The sequence below is a fragment of the Dendropsophus ebraccatus genome, chromosome 1 (genome assembly GCF_027789765.1).
Source record: "Dendropsophus ebraccatus isolate aDenEbr1 chromosome 1, aDenEbr1.pat, whole genome shotgun sequence".
NCBI classification, from domain to species: Eukaryota; Metazoa; Chordata; class Amphibia; order Anura; family Hylidae; genus Dendropsophus; species Dendropsophus ebraccatus.
In genome coordinates this window covers 219,085,381-219,102,224 of record NC_091454.1, presented here as the reverse complement: position 1 = coordinate 219,102,224, position 16,844 = coordinate 219,085,381, and the positions used below count along the sequence as shown (strand labels likewise).

General features: G+C 43.4%; 7 non-coding genes across 7 annotated transcripts; 3 read left to right on the top strand and 4 right to left on the bottom strand.

The window, feature by feature from the left end:
• Window positions 1–679: 679 nt before the first annotated feature.
• TRNAQ-UUG (transfer RNA glutamine (anticodon UUG)) lies at window positions 680–751 on the bottom strand. The gene has a single exon. It is a non-coding gene; the product is annotated as a tRNA-Gln (tRNA).
• A 359-nt stretch (window positions 752–1,110) lies between these two features.
• Window positions 1,111–1,182, bottom strand: TRNAQ-CUG (transfer RNA glutamine (anticodon CUG)). The gene has a single exon. It is a non-coding gene; the product is annotated as a tRNA-Gln (tRNA).
• Window positions 1,183–1,501: 319 nt separating this feature from the next.
• Window positions 1,502–1,583, bottom strand: TRNAL-UAG (transfer RNA leucine (anticodon UAG)). Its single transcript has one exon. It is a non-coding gene; the product is annotated as a tRNA-Leu (tRNA).
• A 1,271-nt stretch (window positions 1,584–2,854) lies between these two features.
• On the top strand, window positions 2,855–2,926 carry TRNAQ-CUG (transfer RNA glutamine (anticodon CUG)). Its single transcript has one exon. It is a non-coding gene; the product is annotated as a tRNA-Gln (tRNA).
• Window positions 2,927–7,263: 4,337 nt separating this feature from the next.
• Window positions 7,264–7,335, top strand: TRNAQ-UUG (transfer RNA glutamine (anticodon UUG)). Its single transcript has one exon. It is a non-coding gene; the product is annotated as a tRNA-Gln (tRNA).
• Window positions 7,336–9,754: 2,419 nt separating this feature from the next.
• Window positions 9,755–9,826, top strand: TRNAQ-UUG (transfer RNA glutamine (anticodon UUG)). Its single transcript has one exon. It is a non-coding gene; the product is annotated as a tRNA-Gln (tRNA).
• A 6,332-nt stretch (window positions 9,827–16,158) lies between these two features.
• Window positions 16,159–16,232, bottom strand: TRNAT-AGU (transfer RNA threonine (anticodon AGU)). The gene has a single exon. It is a non-coding gene; the product is annotated as a tRNA-Thr (tRNA).
• Window positions 16,233–16,844: the final 612 nt, after the last annotated feature.

Here is a 16,844-nt window from a genome sequence, read left to right as displayed (position 1 = left end):
CCTAAACACCTCCAAATTGTGCAAGAACTATTTACAGCAGAAGCAGCAGCTGGTATTCTATCATAGGTAATGGAGTGGCCAGCGCAGTCACCAGATCTGAACCCCATTGAGCTGTTGTGGGAGCAGCTGGACCGTATGGTACGCCAGAAGTGCCCATCCAACCAATCCAACTTGTGGGAGCTGCTTCTAGAAGCGTGGGGGGCAATTTCTCCAGCTTACCCCAACAGATTAATAGCTAGAATGCCAAAGGTGTGCAATGCTGGAATTGCTGCAAGAGGAGGATTCTTTGACGGAAGCAAAGTTAGATGTAAGAACAATGTTATTTCACATACAAATCATTATCTCTAACCTTGTCAATGTCCTGACTCTATTTTCTACTCATTTCACAACGTATGGTGGTGAATAAGTGTGACTTTTCATGGAAAACACAAAATTGTTTGGGTGACCCCAAACTTTTGAATGGTAGTGTACTTCTATCCTCAGCGTCTCCTGAGCTATAGGGGACTATCAGCAGGATAGATTTGTCTAACCTGCTGATAGTTCCCGTTTAAAGCACTTTCTGGAAAGGGTTAAAGTGCGATGTATTGATGGAGTTTCTTAACTCACCACAAACCACACACCTATATTGATAAGATTGCAATGTCGATTATGTATCATAGGAAGAAAAAAAAAAATTTCAAGGTTCCACCGAGATTCGAACTCAGATCGCTGGATTCAAAGTCCAGAGTGCTAACCATTACACCATGGAACCTCTTGGCTCTTCAGCCCTACCTACCATTTTTCGGAGATGGGATAATAGATAATTATATGACCGTACATTATAGACAACAGAGAGGTAAATCTCTAGGTTATTATACACTTATGGTGTGTTTACACGGAGAGATTTATCTGACAGATCTTTAAAGCCAAAGCCAGGAACAGACTATAAACAGGGAACAGGTCATAAAGGAAAGACTGAGATTTCTCCTATTCTCAAATCCATTCCTGTCTTTGGCTTCAAAAATCTGTCAGATAAATCTCTCTGTGTAAACGCACCATTAGAACACTCCCTAACTTACATTTCATCAGAGCTTTCAACGGGCCAAGAAGTGGCAAAATATAAAAATAGAAAGGTCCCACCGAGATTTGAACTCGGATCGCTGGATTCAGAGTCCAGAGTGCTAACCATTACACCATGGAACCCAGATAGAAGATTCTGTCCTTTCATTACACTCCTCTCCTCGGGCGATTCGGGCGATTACGCACGCAGCGATTTATTTTTTTATTTATAACCTGGGAAAAGGGGGGTGATTCGAATTTTTATTAGGGGAGGGGGCTTTTTATTAATAACAACACTTTATTTATTTTACCCTTATACTAGAAGTCCCCCTGGGGTTAGGGTTATTCCCCCCTGGGGTTAGGGTTATTCCTCCTGGGTTTAGGGTTATTCCCCTCTGGGGTTAGGGTTATTCCCCCCTGGGGTTAGGGATATTCCCTAAAATAATTAACAAAAAAAAAATATTGGCAGTGGTGGGATTCGAACCCACGCCTCCAGAGAGACTGGAGCCTAAATCCAGCGCCTTAGACCGCTCGGCCACACTACCCATTTGAAGTAGTAGGTTCCATTAAAGAGTCACTGTCGTTGAAACCGCTTTACCTGTACTGGCCTCTAATTACAACTGTATTTGCTGTATGTGAGTACTTTCATAGTGGCCACCTGTACCTTGATGATTTCATCATCAACTGTCAAGACCACCTGGTGGAAGTGTTTAAGGTACTGGCAGCATGGCCTCAAAATCAACCCCTCTGAGCACCATTTGTTGAAATCCCATTTCAACTACATAGGGCATGTTGTGAGCTCTGCAGGTATTCAGCCTGATCCTGACAAGATATCTGGACTATTGGCCAGCATCTAGAATGATTAAAGAAGAAGTGAGAAGTTTCCCAGACTATTATAACCACTTCATTCCTCACTTTGCCCAAATTGCCTCGCCTTTCACATATTTGGGCATATATGTGGGCATTGGGTTGTTGGCACCAGTGCCTTTTATAGTAATCCTTAGGTGTGTCCTACAGATGCCTGTGCTTTTTAAGTTACTTACTGTGCTATAGCTATGCTAAAGGAGCTATAGATATGCTAAGAAGTCTTGAAGGAGCCCCTTCCAAAAAAAAAGGTGTGTAGATCCACTGGGTCTCGGGATAATTCTCTCTCTAGAAGCTCGTAACTAGATGTGTGGAGATCTACCCCTACCCTTTATGTGTGAGCGAGTAGTAAAATACTCGAAGGCTCGAAATTCGATTAGAATATTCTGTAATGCTCGACAATTTGATAGAATTTTGATTCCTATTGAAGTCAATGGGAAATAACTCCCGTGTAATGAAGTCCTTTCATAGGGAGAGAGGACCCTGCCCGCAGGAGTTTGCAACCTACAAGTTATATTCTTAATTTGATGGGTAAGAGACTTAGGATGGTATTACACAGAATGTTTATCGTTTGAATAATCGTTAAATGGTTCGGATTTGAAGGATAATCGTTTAGTGTAATAGGAGACAACGATTAAACGACCAACAAGAAATCGTTGGTCGTTTAATAGAATTTGGACCTATTTTTATCGTTGATATCGTTTGCAAATCGTTCGCATGTAATAAGACGCCGTTCGGTTGTTCGCAGTAGCGGCAAACGCAGTGGTGACGACAGGACGAACGCAATAAAGATACGTAAGTAACGATCTTCGTTCCGTGTAATTGAGTGAACGACTTGAGGACGTTCGCCATAGCGCTCATTTGAGTTTGTTTATCTTTAATCGTCAATAACTTGCTTTGTGTAATAAGTAAGTGAAAGGGGAGAAGAAGTAGAAATGTTACCAACAGCAATGGTTCCATGGTGTAATGGTTAGCACTCTGGACTCTGAATCCAGCGATCCGAGTTCAAATCTCGGTGGGACCTTATCTTTTCAAATTATTACCAAACAAGATGATTGTCCACATTATGCCGCATGTGATGACCAAAAGCTGCATCATGTTGCGGATGTTATGCGGCTATCGGACATCCCTTTGAAGTTGGGATTTTGTCTGCTATGCGATGATCCTGGCAGACACCCACCCCCCACCTATCTCTGAAGGGGTATCTCGGAGGTAAGCATAGGGTGGAAGTTATCACCAGAGAGCAAAACTAAGCTAAAAACTAAAAACTTGGGAGCAAAACTAGTGAATTGGGCATGGCTTTATGGTTGGGGACAAACGATACTATCCCACCTTTCCCTGTGACTCTTCAGTTTCGGATCACTGCTCCAGGACCTCCACCAGAGCTGACGTCATGACCCGGCTGATGGACTGGCCGCTCATCCAGTCATTCATTGGCTGAGGGGGCTGCCTATCAGCCGGGATGGGCATTTTCCCCCGAGTTGCCCGTCCGGGTAAGCCATTCTTTATTGTAATACCCTGCCACCTGTCCCATCCTTGCTGGGACCGCAATCAGTTAAGACTTATGGTACTTTTACACGGAGCGATAATTCGCCCAATTGCACGATTAACGATTTTGAAAGAACAATGTTTTTTTTATAACGATCAGCATTTAGACGGAACGATACATCGTACGGAAAAATCGTTATGCGATCGTTTTGTGATCGCTTAAGCCTATCTCACACATAGGTGAAATCATTGAAAGACTGTTTACACGGAACGATCTGCAATTTTTTTGCGAACGACCAACGATAATTTGAGAACATGTTGAAAGATCAAAATCAACGATTTCTCGCTCGTCGTTTGATTATCGTTCGAATTCGATTATCGTGCAAAAACAAACGATCAATCGTTCCGTGTAAAAGGACCATTACATAACATAACCAATTAAGGACAAAATGTACTTTCTTATCCTGCAGTCCAAGACGCCTAGAAGGTCATGTGGTTTGGGAAGAAATGCTGCAACCCCTATAAATTATGGTTCCCTCATCAAATTTCTGTATCTAGGTATATTCACTAGTACAGACTGATATGTATAACTGCCCCCGTGTGTTGTATTGAGCCGGTAATACCATAGGGATGAGCCAACACCCCGATACATCATGAACTGGTCATTGTAACTTTGTGAATCCCCATCACTGACCTTGCACATGCCCAGATACCCTCAGGTCGGCCATGTTTGGGTCCGGACTGCATGCAAAGCAAAGCTCCAATTTCTGTACACATGTATATCTGAAGTAAATACGGATTTAGCATATGTATATATAAACACTAGAGATGAGCGAATAGTGAAATATTCGATTTGATTGGATTCGATTGGTATAGCTCTCGATATTGGACAATTCGAATGAATATCGAATCCCATTATAGTTTATGGGAGAAAAATCCTTGGGACCTAGAAATCAAGATTCGACCACTAAGAGGTCACCAAGTGCCCAATGAAACCTCAGGAAATGATGCCAACACCTCTGGATGCATATGGGACAGCAGGGGAAGCATGCCAGAGTGCATGAACGTAAAGTACAAGTGTACCTTTTGGTCTGGCGGTACTTTCCTACGTATTAGGTGGTGCGTAATATTAGCGTATGTTTGTTTCTTGTTTATTCAGTACACTTGTGAAATACAATTGCTTGCAGAGTTATATTTTACCCTGCCAGTGATGTGAATTGCACACATCTATATATTGCATATATATCTCCACTTTCAGTATTACGCCACTATCACAGACTATGAACTATGGACTCCAAACACAATATAACCGCTTTGTAGCTCCTGGGATTAATCAAGTATTTGAATACTGTCCAATTGGGGACCCAAAAAGAGCTCTTCGGAGTGGGCAAGGGTGGGATGACTATGATGGACTAATTGTGCAGGTTTGGAGACATGAGTGTTAGACTCTTGGCTAGCCTAGAGATTGGAGTGAGTGGATAAATGACTGGAAACACTCTCCACCATCCATCGTAACACTTGGTCACGCTGATCGGGCCTCGACAGTTGTGTACCCTACCCCCTGCACAACTGTCCTATAAAGCCAGGAATGGTGGATGCGTGCGATACTGGACATCCCTCTGAAGTACCCGCTGTATCCCCAATGACTTGACAGCGGCTTGAAACACCAGCAGCATTTCCCTGTCCCTGCCCTCTTCGCTTTACCCTAGTATTGTAGTAGCCGTTTAACCTTTTTTAATACAATTTAGCTGTACCAGATAGTTTTTAATTTATCCCACACACTGTTTACAGCCGTATACCGGATATAAAATTGTTTTTACAACAATAGAAATAAAGGGCTGGTCAACGCCTTCCCTGGACGCACACTGCGCAAATCTGTAGTAGCAAGATAACAGCTATATTATCCCAGACACACTCTATACAGCTGTATACACTATCAGTGGGTATACACACTGCCTATGTCACAACAACTTGTAAATGACAGTTTTTTTTAAATAGTTTTAGCCCTTACAAGGGCTTTAAGGGGTCCCTTCCTACCTAACTTCACCTAAAATCACCTTCACTGGAAGCAAACTGCGCAAATCTGTAGTAGCAAGATAACAGCTAATATCCCACACACAGTGTGTATACACACTGCCTGTCTCACAACAGCTTGTAAATGTCTGTTTTTATATAGTTTCAGCCCTAACAAGGGCTTTTGGGGGCCCTTCCTACCTAACTTCACCTAAAACCTTCCTCTCCCTGCTTTACAGTCTCTCCCTCTCTAGCTCCAAACAGCAAGTGACACGAATCTCAAATCACTATTCTTTTATTCAGGAGATCACATGGTTTAGCCAGCCAATCACAGTTTTTTTTAAAGTCCTGCCTACTCCTAGTGACTGTCCCTCCCCCCTGCATGTTTATTGGCTGAAAAAAGCACCATGGGATGTGGGAGGACGAATTGAATTTTTACTGCGTTTTGGCTCGAATATTCGACTGCAGTCGAATACCTCGAATAGCGTACTATTCGATCGAATAGTATTCACTCATCTCTAATAAACACACATGGTCCCCCACGAAGACTAATTACCCCTGAAGATATCCAGGAAGTGGATGGCGTGTGGCGTTCCGTGTACCATGCCCACTGACATCCTGCTACCTAACCTTTGTGATATCTCGGCCTCCTCCTGATTTGCACTGTACTGTACTGCAGACCTTTATGTATTGTTTGTCTCTTTGTATACTGCTTTTACTCTACACTGGGCACATACACTCACAGTCTTTGCACTAGCACTTTTTCTGTGTGTTAGTCCCATTGAAGTGAATGGAGCTTAGTTGTAAGCCACACCTGACCTGGAGACAAGAGAGGTGCTGTCTCTGGAAGAAAGTGCCATGTTTTTCTAATCTTGGATAACCCCTTTAATTAGTGCAAGGGCAAAGTGCAATATCTTTTTATTTTATGGGATCTGACTTGCTATACCCAGTGAGGATGGGGTTTGGGTTGCTCCTCTAGCAGTACTCCTAATAAATATGGAGCGTGCCCCTCTGCCATGCTGTCTGTGCGGAGGGGTGGTCTCAGTATTTATTAGTGGCAAGGTAAATGGAGTGAGTGTTCAGCCACATAGGTGCACCAAGGGGTAAAGTACAGCTCTGATGCCCCCAATGGTCTTATTTATACAATAGTTTTTTTTTTTTAATATAAACGATAGACTATGGGGGAAATTTATCAAGGGCTTTGTGCCTATTTTTTTTTTTTTGAGAATAATTGGATTTTTCACCAATTTTTGGTCTAAGTTCTATTTATGAACTAGTATTCGACTGGTGAATATTTTTTAGATGCAGCTTTTTGCCTGTTTTGCGTATTCACCCAAAAGTTCCCATAATCTGGTATTAGCGCCCAATTTATCATTTGCGACTTTTAAAAAGTTGCACAAACAGGTGCGAGCCTACGTCTGGTCAGGTAAATATGCTTGCGCAATGTTTGCAACTTTTTACTTAGATACATTCACTACATGTTAATAAATCAGTCACAAGAAATTGGAACATAATACACACCAATCCCTATTAGAATAGTTGCACACATTAGACTCCATAGTAAATGTCCCTCTATGGGCCTCTGTGTAATGTCCCCCTATTGGGCCTTGTCAGCATTGAATACCCTAACCTGCTGAGAGATCTCTTTAAGTAGGGTTGACGTACTCCTAAGGTTTCTAGTTTTCACCCAATAATATTTCCTCATATGCTACAGAAATGACTGGAGCTTCAATTGTGTCTTCAATCGTCTGAAACTTAGGGAGTGACCGAGATTAACGTTTAAAGCTGGGACTTTGCTGAGTATAATGCACCGGCATATAATTATCCAACATCAAGACATTACATCCTATAGAGATGAGAGGTTCCATGGTGTAATGGTTAGCACTCTGGACTTTGAATCCAGCGATCCGAGTTCAAATCTCGGTGGGACCTTTCCTTTTATTTCTACCATGTGTAAGTATATAAATATTTCGAGGGAATCGGTCATCACTTTCTTGCTGTCTGACCCACGTGTTATCAGGCGGTCCCTATAATTTTCTTCTTTGCCTCTATAGCCATAATTAAAGGGGCTCTCCGTGGAGCAGAGAAGGTCTTACCAGGTGGCGGACACCAGTGTTGATCACGGCATGATGGCACAATCATGCCCGCCACATAGACTCCACAATGTGCAGGTGTTTGTATACGTTTCAAACATTATGAATGTTGTTTATATAAAAAATTCTCTTTATTAAATAAAAATCATACATAAACCATAGGACGTAAATGTGAGAAAGAAAAAACAGACCAGGATAGACAAGAATATAGACATCCGAAATCCTCACACTCACCTATTTCCACTGCACAGTTGTGCCAAACACCGAATCCCTCTCAGTGCGTGTTTCACATTGCTACAGCTTCATCAGGAGGACATGACTTAAAGGGAATGTGGCACCTAGATTTTATTTTACTGATTAGAGTCAGATACAAAAACTTTCTGTTTCTATTTCCTGTTTCAAATTTTTGTTTATCTCACTTTTTGAACATTTTTATGGGGGCGGCCATCTTGCCTGAGCTGTTCTTCACAGTATTTAGTGAAGGACAACTCTGCAGTCACTGATTGGCTAAGCGGGCTAAATGCATAGTGTCTTTCCCCCACCTCCTGCCCGTAATGATTCCCCCCACCCCCACCGGCTGACTTCTCCTTTAACGTTCAGAAACTATTGTATGTGCTCAAAATAAAGTGCAAAAATAAAGGGACGAAAAGGAGCACAAAATCAAAACAAAAAAGCGTAAAAATGTTAATTCCCTACATGAAACACCAGGAATAATTACTGAAGTGCAAAAAATACTGTATTTTTAAGTGTGTAGAACGCTTTGTTATTTTAGTTATTTAAGTTTCCCTTTAATCCTCCTATCCTCCCACATTTTCCCAGACTCCCTAAGGCTGCATCCAACTTCTTCCGCCACCGGTATTCAAATGTCGGATGATCAGTCTACAGCAAGTTCAAGTTACTTGCTCATAATACACTGTACTTTATGGTATTGTAATGTCCCAGTACAGATGTTGCACTAAGTTTTATTACACCTGGGTAAAGTATCTCTGTCTGGTATCACACAAAGGGGATGAAGGAGATGTTATATGTATTTTCCCCACTAGGGGTCTCTTTCTTTCTTGCTGTATGTTATGTGTGGAGCACAGCTGAAGGTGTAATGGGATAACTGTTGTTTGTCACATGTTCTTTTTGTCCTATCGCAGGTGCAGGTGTTTTCCCTCACTTTTTTCCACCTATTACACTTCTCCCTACTCTCTTCACAGCCCACCAATCACCACACAGTTTTGTTGCCCCTGTCAAAGGGGGGTTAGTTCCTGGTGGGGGGTAGTCTTGTCAGTAAACTTATGAGAAGGAGACAGACACAGACTGAGAGAGTTTGTGCTGCAGTGAAGCTGGGCCTTGTCCAGGCCAGGATCCTTGTTAGGGACCACAGAGACTGCAACAAATTCTTTATGCAAGTAACCTGCTTCAGTATGCAGTGCTAAACCCTTGGAAGGGGTAGCCGTCCTCTGACCCCCAGTAGGACAAATAGTGGAAAGCTGACGTGTTCTACTGTCTACACACAGCTCTTTTGGGAAGTCTTGGAAAGTCTGCTACGCCCAGTTGTAAGGGCCTGGGGCTCGTACTACCCAACCTGGCACTCAGTGAACTGGTTAGGGCAGAAGGCGGTAAGATAGAACACATCTAAACGTGAGTAAGAGTATTGTTCTCTACACTTCTTCTACTAACACTCATCCCGGTAGAGTACACAACTACCTGGACAGGGCCTCCAAGATGCTTCTCTACTCTCTTCTCTGTAGAACTACTTCTAACTACCTGTCACTTGCACCTGCTCTCAAAGTTATACTACCACTATATTGTATAGTGTAGGTAGGTTCCAACACCACTCCTGGCTAGAGATGATTGAACAGCAGAAAATCTTAGGTTCTATAGAAATCGACCCTTGTTGAACCTTCCGCATTTGATTCCCGATGCCTTCTCGTAACGTGGGTAATAAGCTGCATCCCGGAATTTCAGGCGGTCCCCAGGATGTCTCCTCCTTCCCCACGGACGGGAAGGCATCAGGAATCAAATGCGGAAGGTTCAACAAGGTTCGAGTTCTATAGAACCTAAGATTTTCCAATGTTCCATCATCTCTAGTCGCTAAACAAATGACTGGAGCCTCCACTCATCGGAAACTTGAATAGCTTGTAACTTGGGGAGTGACCTAATTGTATAATAGCATAGAGATTAACTTTATTAAAGGCTGGGACAATGCACATCATATATTCATGAGTTGTATCATCTAAAAATGACAAATAACCCGGAGCTATCAGACAGGTTCCATGGTGTAATGGTTAGCACTCTGGACTTTGAATCCAGCGATCCGAGTTCAAATCTCGGTGGGACCTTTATAACATTTTTCAGTTTTTACCATTTTAACAGAAACCTTTCATTACTTCTTGTCTCAATCTTAAGTCATCGGGGCGATCTGCAGACGTTTCTCCCCACCCAAGATTAATTAAAGGGATTGTCCATGGAGCAGACTAGTTTTTACCTGTTATTTTTCAGAGCTCATCACTAGGGATGTGAATCCAGCAAAGCTAGAATTGCAACAAAATTTGCAAACTTTAGCTTTTTTAACTAAGCAAACTTTTTCAAGCTTTGTTTTAAAAAATTTTAAATATGGAAGTCGCACATCTAAAACACAAAAGAATGCTCACCTGTCCACACTCCCCCGGTGTCCTCCTTTGTTTTTCCAGTGTCTCCTGCCGCCTCCAGCCCGCTCAGCCAATTACTTACTGAGACAAGACAGCTCCAAGTCCGTGATTGGCTGAGCGGGCTGTCACTCCTTTCTGATGCCATTTCCAATACCTTCAAAGATATAGGACCTCCAAAGTCTTCTCCCACCAGCTGGGCACTCACCATATCTGGGGTTTGCAGCATTGCAGGCAGTTTAGGAGAACAAAGTTAGAACACTGGTCCCCTCACCTGCCAGGTCCTGCAGTCGGTACAAGGACTTCACAGGTTCTCTTTAACCCCTTCCCCCAATATGACGCCCAGGGACATCATGAAAAGCAGTGTCGCTCTGCCTCATGACGTCCCTGGACGTCATGCTCTCCTTGCCTCCCCCCGCTGTTCCTAGCTAAGATCTGGCAGCGGGAGGAGGCTGACGCACATTGCCTCCTCCCGCCGCCACTGCCCGGAGGGGAGCCGTGCTCCCCCCTGGGCAGTTAACCCCATAGACGCCGCTGTGACTGCAGCATCTATTGGGACATTCACTGCCTCCCGCGATTGGGCAGCGGGAGGAGGCTGCGGCACATTGCCTCCTCCCGCCAGCTCTCCTTGATCCTCCCCTAGGCCCCCCCTTTCCTCCCCACGGCCCGTTCCCTCCCCGTGCTCTCACTCTCTGTAACTCCCACCCCGAGCCGCGAGAGCGACCGCGTGACCCCGGGGGCGGTGGGGGGGGGTTGGAGGGCGAGTGCTTTACCATAGTAACCCAGATGCTGCCCGTTGTGTCTGGGTTACTGTGGTATATAACGGTTAGGCCCCTGCACTGAGGCAGGGACCTGACCGTTTGTATGAGCTGTCAGCTGTAATGCTGACAGCTCATTCACTATTTAATGCATTACAGCACAGATCATGTGCTGTAATGCATTATATATATATATACCTGAAAAAGCTCCAGTAAAAAAATAACACACACACAAATACATAAATAGTTAAAACAAATAAATTAAATAAACACATAAATAAATAATTAAAATAAATAAATATACACAGTCCCTATCCCCCTTTATAAATAATCCCCTATAAATAAAGTACACATATTTGCTATCGCCACGTTTGTAATGACCCCGTCTATTACCCGTTACATTAATTATACCTCTTGATTAATGCCATAAAAATAAAAAAAAATAACCAAAATGAAAAATTTTTTTGTTAATCCCGCCCCCCCAAAAAATATAGAAAAAAGCTGTCAAAACGTCACATGTTCCCAAAAGGTGAACCACTAAAAACGTCAGCTAAAAAACATCCCTCACATAACTCCATTGACGAAAAAATGTAAATAGTACAGGTCTTATAATATGCAAGACACAAACAGTTTTTAAAGTATAAATGCCATAAACTATAAAAAAAAAGGCTATATAAAATGGATATCACTGTAATCGTACCGACCTGACGAATAACGATAACATAGAAAAAAAAAAAAAAAAGACAAATTTGGTCAGCTCTCCTAGAACACCATTCACACTAGGCAGGAGCACGTTGCTATGGCTGAAGTTGCAAACACACAAAAACATTTTTTTGTGTTTTTGTGTGTTTGCAACTTCAGCCATAGCAGCATGCTCCTGCCTAGTGCGAATGGTGTTCTAGGAGAGCTGACCAAATTTGTCTTTTTTTTTCTGTGTTCCAGATGGGGGAGTGGCTGCCTCTACTTGGTTGTGCACTCCACCTATCCCACCCAGGTGGTGTAATTACTTGTGTCGGTATAAGACAGATCTTGCATGCCCAGAGCATAGGCGTATTTTATGCCCCGGGCATTAAGGCCAAAACAGGCTGTGAAAGCAAGAAGGGTTAAAGGGGTTTTCCAGAAAGCTACTTTCTTGCAAAAACAGCGCCATCCCTGTCTTCAGGTTGTGTGTGGTATTACAATTTTGCTCCATTCAATTCAATTCGAGCTGCAATACCACACCCAAACTGAGGACAGGAGTGGCGCTGTTTCTGGAAGAAAGGGACTGTGTTTTTGTACGCTTCCCTGGAAGGGACTTACCGCCCAGATAGTGATATCAATAATTGCTATCTACTTGTATACACTTTACAGATAAGAGCAGCACTATGGAAAGGTACAGAAGCAATGCTTGGTTTATTCAGTGTTGGACGCGTAGCTCTCAGCCCTGTGGATATACAGTATATTTACTTTCAGATGTGCTTGGTTGAAGCTAAAATTATTATGTTAATTTGTTTTCCCTAAGACCCATTGGCATCACAACATATGGGGTAAATTCGCCCCTGCGAGCCCCTGGGACGAAGGAATATTTAATGAAAAAATAACAATTAAATTTTAATCCCCTCCTCCATGAGGTATAAATAGGCTCCACCTCCCCCTAGACCTCAGTCTAATTATAAAGAAACATAAAACACAGGGAGGGAGTCTTGTGATGCCAATGGGTCTTAGGGAAAACAAATTAACATAATAATTTTAGCTTCCCTTACGTCCCATTGGCATCACAACATATGGGGAATTAGCAAGCATTATCCCCAATGGGCGGGTTATTTATTACGTCCACATTAAGAACAGATCTTGCAAAGGTTGTTCTTGACAAGAAAAAAGTATCCAGCCTGAAATATCTCACAAAGGTAGTCAAAGACGACCAGGTAGCTGCCTGGCATATGTCCTCAAGTGGCACAGCGGCACGCTCTGCCCAAGTGGAGGCCCTCTCTGTAAAATAGGAGGAGAAAAATGAAGAAGAGCTAGGTAAATCTGAGCTCCCTCACGTTGGAGGGCAGAGCGGATTCCTGTTGACTCCAAGATCCTGCAGTCGTGATGACTGTCAGATGAGCTCCCCAACCTGTTCCTGAAGCATCCGTCGTGATGGTTATCCAGTGTGGTTCTGAAAATAAAACTCCATGTTTGACTTGTCTCCACCACATTAGAGAATGTCTTGTTTGAGTCGATAGAACATGCATCGCATCCAAGTCCTTCAGTCCTCGGTTCCATACTGTTAGTGCTTCTCTCTGAAGAAATCTCATGTGCCATAACGCCCATGGCACCGCGTCCGCAGCTGAGGCAAGGAGCCCTAGAAAGCGCATTTATGTTCTTATGGATACCTGACGAGGAGGAATTAGGAATTAAGTCTGATTTCTCTATGTTGATAAGCCAACCTAATTGTTGAAGTATGTCCTGGACATAGTTCAACTGAACTCTCAGAAGATCCTGAGTCTGAGTCATAATCAACCAATCATCCAGGTAAGGGATAACTTTATCCCCTGTAAACGGAAGCGAACCATCATGGTGACACTACCTTTGTGAAAACAAAGGGTGCGGAGGTATTCCGGATGGAAGGACTTTGAATTGTAAGTGTCTTACCTTCCCCTGTATTTGGATGGCGAAGGCTCTCCTGTGAGCCTTCAGAATCGGTACATGAAGATATGCATCTGGTAGATCTATGGTGACCATAAAATCTCCCTCCTGGAGGATAGATTTTACCGATCTTATGTTCTCCATGTGGAACATCTTCTTTATGATGCACCTGTTGAGATATCGCAAATCTATAATAAGCCTCCAATTTCCGGATGGCTTCAGCACTAGTAACACTGGGGAGTAAACTCCCTGACCGATCTCTGATAGAGGAACATCCTCTAGAGCCTCAATGGAAAGGAGGTAAAGAATTTCTGTCTCTAGGACTAAGTGTCTTTCTGGCTTAAGATTTCTTGACAAAAGAAATCTTGGAGGAGGAAGAGATGATAAATGAAGGACATAACCATTTTGAATAATATTTAACACCCAGTGATCTTTTCTTAATTCTTCCCAGGCAGGGAGAAACAAACTCAGACGTGTTCCCACTGGACAGCTTCTGCGTCAGAAGTCTGGTTTCTTGTTGGTGTCCTTATTCTGCTGCTTCCCGGAACCTCTTCTGGAATAGTTTCTTCCTCAACCTCTGTACTGGTATCTCCCTTTGCCTCGCTGAGGAGATTTTGCTCTGCGAAAGGAATCACCGCTCTTATAGGACAATGGTAGGGACTTCCCCTCCTTGTCAGACAATTCCTCCATTAATTTATCCAGCTCAGAGCCAAACAGCCTACCTGGCTGGAACTCCATATTACAGAGCTGAATTTTGGAGTTAGCATCTCCAACCCAGGGTTTTAACCATAGCGCCCTTCGGCAGCGGTCGAGAGCGTACTAGTTTTTTTACGCTAACCTGGTTCCCTGAGATGATCATCGCAGAGGAAGTCAATGGCCATAATGACCTTTTTTAAGGAGCAAAGGACCTTGTCCCTGCTAGCTCTACCTTCCAAATTTTTCTGGACCTTGGTCAGCCATCTTCTTAGGCTTCTAGAAACCTCAAAGAAGAAATGGAGACTGCCCCTTGTGCTGCCGCTGCTGTATATGATCTCTTGAGGGCTACCTCCACCCTTCTATCCATCGGATCCTTAAGATTGGATCTGTCCTCCGCAGGCAGCACAGTACATTTTGACAGTTTGGCTATGGCCGGGTCCACCTTTGGAGGCTCAATTTAGTCCTTACATTGTTCTTCCTTGAGAACATATAAGGTCTTAAACCTCTTGCTCAAACCCGGAGCCTTTTCCGGTTCCTTCCATTCCGCCTGTAACATAGAAACTGAAGTCTTACTCACAGAAAAAGCCCTAGGCTTTTTTGAGGAGGACCAATCCTATCCTCTTCTATTTCCTCAGGGTGTATTTCAGCTTGCACAGCTTAGCAGAGCTTGTGAATTCTATCAGCTGTGAAATACCCCCTGAATAATTCTTTCTCATCTTCAGAAGTAGAAGAGGTTTCAGAAGAAGATGATGACTTAACTTCATCAATCACAGTAAAACTGAAAATGACCATAATCCTACAGCCATAAAGTAATAAACTCAAAGGCTGGGAGTAGAGAGAGAAATACTCCATTTGGTCTTTAACTTAGGACACGGGCGGCGATTCTCATTAGCCGCTAAAGTCTTTTGCACATAGTCCTTGACCCATACAACTACATCCTGAACATCAGGCTCCTCATAGGTTTAGGTCTGCATGAAGGACAGCGTACTTAGGCATTATAAATATTTTTAGGCATTCATAAATATTTTTATGAAAGAAAGGATGAATCTTATCTGGAAAAAATGATCCTCCTACGGTATCCATAGCCGTCAGGTAGAGGAGTCTCACACTCGGCACATGAAGGGCTTCCTTAGAAGGTCTTTTGCCAGCAGCAGGACTGGTCTCCATTTCAGACATCTGCAAATAATCAATGTATTACAATACATATAAACCACTAGCCTGGCTAGAGTGATATCGGAAAGAGACACTAGGTGGCAGCAACACTTACTTTTAAGTATATAGAAGAGAGATCACAGCACTTTGCACTCAGATGTTTTCTATTAGATCCAAATGAGCCACAGAAAATCCTTCCAGAGGAAGACAGCCAGACCTAGAGGTAGCAACAGCTTACCTTCTGCCTTGAACACACAGCTAATCCAGCATGCAGAGAGCGCGCGCCGCTACCGGCCCCCGGAAGTGACATCACACCGACGCCGCAGTGCTGAGACGCACGCAGCGCTGATGCGTTCCACAGTCGAACGCGACTGGAAGAAAAGCCAGCGGCTCGGGTGACACGCAGAGTGCGTTCCAAGACGCACTAGGTAAGAAAAACTTAAAAGCTAAGACCTGCAGAAGCAAATATCAGGATACTACCTGGACACCGGCTCCAGCGGCATCCCAGCAATCATTACCTGGAGAGAAAACCTGAATGCAACAGGTTAACAAAGCCTAAAAACGGAGGAGGGACAAAGTCCCCTAGGGCTAACAGCAACGAAGTAAAAAAAGACTGAGGTCTAGGGGGAGGTGGAGCCTATTTATACCTCATGGAGGAGGGGATTAAAATTTAATTGTTATTTTTTCATTAAATATTCCTTCGTCCCAGGGGCTCGCAGGGGCGAATTTACCCCATATGTTGTGATGCCAATGGGACGTAAGGGAACTTATATTGACTAATGACATCATAGAGACTGTAAGAAAAGGACAAGGCACTGCTGAGATTCGAACTCAGGATCTCCTGTTTACTAGACAGGCGCTTTAACCAACTAAGCCACAGCGCCTCCATGCCAATGCTGCCTTCTTTTCACCACAGTGTAGTGTAGTGGCAGATCTCTGGTGAACGTGAACAAAATAAACTGGTTATGCTTACCTCTCTGCAATCCCCTGGTGTCCTGATGCGGCCTCTCCGGTGTCGCCCTCTGACTGCAGCCCTGCTATTTCTGAGACAAACTTGTCTCAGGAGTGACAGCCTGCTCAGCCAATCACTGGACGCTGCACTGTCCCGTCTCAGTCAGTGATTGGCTGAGTGGGCTGGAGTCAGTGAGAGACACCAGACAGGCCGCATCAGGGCACTGGCGGAGCATGGGGAGGTAAGTATAACATGTTTATTATGTTTACCAACAGGGTAGCAATAAATATAAAAAAAACTTTTAAACATCGGATAACCCCTTTAAGTCAATGTATGCTGATACGATGATGTTAGGTTGCATTAATACAATTTTTTTCACTATAGATTTGTGTTGACTTAAAACTGAAGAAGGTTTGTCTCATAGACATTAATAAGATAACAAGGACAAGAAACACCCCTGCTTAATTGTCTAAGACTTCTAGTTGGAGAGAAACATTAAAGGAGAAGTCAGGTGTTTTCTAAAATCCGTCAGCCTGCAAAATCC